Source organism: Arachis ipaensis, chromosome B08, assembly GCF_000816755.2.
Source record: "Arachis ipaensis cultivar K30076 chromosome B08, Araip1.1, whole genome shotgun sequence".
Taxonomy (NCBI): Eukaryota; Viridiplantae; Streptophyta; class Magnoliopsida; order Fabales; family Fabaceae; genus Arachis; species Arachis ipaensis.
The window spans coordinates 127718283-127720954 of NC_029792.2; positions in this window are offsets into that span (position 1 = coordinate 127718283).

A 2672-nucleotide genomic window follows, 5' to 3' on the forward strand; every position below is an offset into this window, starting at 1 on the left:
CACCCATATATATATATATATATATATATATGATTTTACTTTTAGAGGTTGTAATACCTCGCTACCTCAGTTTTATGATTTAAACATAAGACTCTGTGTGGTAGGGTGTTACATATGACACTATCATCATCATCATTATATAATAAACGTACTGAATATGCCATTTTATCTTTATTCAAAGTAAAATACAAATGGAACATTTTGAAGTCTATAATATTCTTGAACCATGAGGAAAGATACCTGAAAAAATAATAATTTATATAACTGTAATAGTAGCATGTCAATTTTACACTAAACTTTATACCAAAAGGCTAATACAAATTTATCGACAACCTAGCATTTTACTAACCTCATTAGAAAAGCAATTGGCATATGATGTTGTGCTCCCTATTACACATTTTATTTCAAATCTGAAAGAAGATTTATAGATAAATTAGTTATATCTACAGTAAATATTTGTACAAAAGTGTAAATCATAACATATTAAATAAAAATACTATTTTTCTTACCTAAATGTTATTAAAAACTTCTTTAAACACGACATTTGTTGTTGATGATTTTGGATTGCCGTCTTCGTCCAGAATTAGAACCTTGAGGCCACTGCGACTCTTAACTCTTGACAAAGCAACGTAAAGTTGTCAATGGGTGAACACTGATTTTAGCAAGTAAAGCCCTACATGCGATAATGATTGACCTTGACACTTGTTGATGGTCATTGCAAAACACACTGTTAATGAAAATTATCTCCGTTGGAACTTAAATGGTAATCCTGAATTTGAAGGGATCAAGTTCATTCTTGGAATGTACACTTTGTCACCAATATTTCTACCGGTCACTACCATCGATCCAATTACGTTGCTGCCAAGTTTGTTAACTATTAACCTGATCCCATTGCATAAACCTGAAGTCCGGTCTATATTTCGCAGTAGCATTATAGTGACTCCTGGCTTCAAAGTCAACTTGTGATTGGGTAGTCCCAACATTTGATGTCATTTAGGAACTCTCATGTGAACCACTCTTATTGTACATCTTCATTCTTATCCACTTGACTTGTTGTGTCAGAACTTAGATACTCCTTTTCCATCCCTGGGAAGATTGTCAAGACGAAATTGCTTACCTTCTCGACCCTCTCAAGCGTGGGTGCAAGAATTGCCCTACTCTAGAAATACCTGTAATCTGACATGTTTTGCAACATATTTGGATATGCAATGTCTACCAAATGAGAGAGAGGGTCATCAGTAGTTGTAATTAGTAGATCATCTGAAATTTAACCTCTGACTCATCACCAATAGTAGAACCAATATTTTCATTTCCAACATCAAGTATCCAATTAGCAAATCTCTTCATTTCACCATCATATTGATCTGAAAAAGACTTTAGAAGTCTCATGTTCGTAAGAAGAGGCAGATGAGCTCATTGAGATGGTTGCAAATAACCAGTACTTATACTCATCTAAGAAGACCCTCATCATGACCCAAGAGATTGAGCCTGAGGTGATACACATTGAAGAGAAGATTTTTGCTAGGTCTAGAATTCAGAATAAATTTTTGTTGCAAGTATAGCTTCTAAACCAACAAAAGTCCTTTCTTACAAAAGTTTTGGTTGTCACAAGTAACAAACCCCTTTAAAATTGATAACCGAGTATTTAAACCTCGGGTCGTCTTCTCAAAGAATTGCAGGGAGGTATGTTCTTATTATTGGTTATGAGTCTTGTAAATTGGGGGTTTTGAAAGTAAGGAAGAAGTATGTTAATTGACAAGTAAAATAAATAAATAATTGTAAAATAAACTCTTGGCAAGATATGAGAAATTAGAAGTCCTATCCTAGTTATCCTTATCAATTGTGATGAGAATTGGATTTTAATTCCGCTTAGTTAACCTCTGTTGGTGCGAAGGAAGGTCAAGTGGCTAATTAGTTTGATCTTCAAATCCTAGTTAATTCCTAGAAAAAGATTGGGATTATAGAAGTTCAAGCTAATTAGCAAAGATAGCGATTATCGATCACGTTGAGTTTGATAACTCAAGAGTTACTGATTTCTTAACCAAAGCCAGGAATGTAGAAAACTAAATTAAAATCATAAATATCTGGAATACCTCAATTAACATTCATTCAAAGCAGTCAAATCTAACATGGAAAATATTCATAAGCCAATCGGACAACATAAATCAAACATAAATAAAAGCATTAAAGTATCTTAAAATAGAAGAGAAATATAAAGTAAAAGGAATATTGAACCTGATGAATAGTTAAAATCCTAAATCCTTTAAGAGGAATCCTAATCCTAAATCCTAAGAGAGAGGAGAGAACCTCTCTCTCTGAAAACTACATCTAAAACCTAAAATTGTGAGTTATGATATGCATGTTGAGTCTCTGCATGTTCCCTGACTTTAATCTGTGTTTCTGAGCCAAAAACTGAGTTGAAATGCGGCCCAGAATCTCTGCCAACGACTTTTGTAATTCTGCAGATTGCGCATGTCACGCGTCCGCGTCGTCTACACGATCGCGTCACTCAGCTTTTTCGTATCACGCGTACGCGTCATCCACGCATTCGTGTCATTCATGCTTTTCCAATCCGCGCGGTCGTGCGGCCGCGTCACTTCTCACTGGTCATCTCCTTAATTTCTTGTATTCCTTCCATTTTTGCAAGCTTCCTTTCCAATCTCCCACTCATT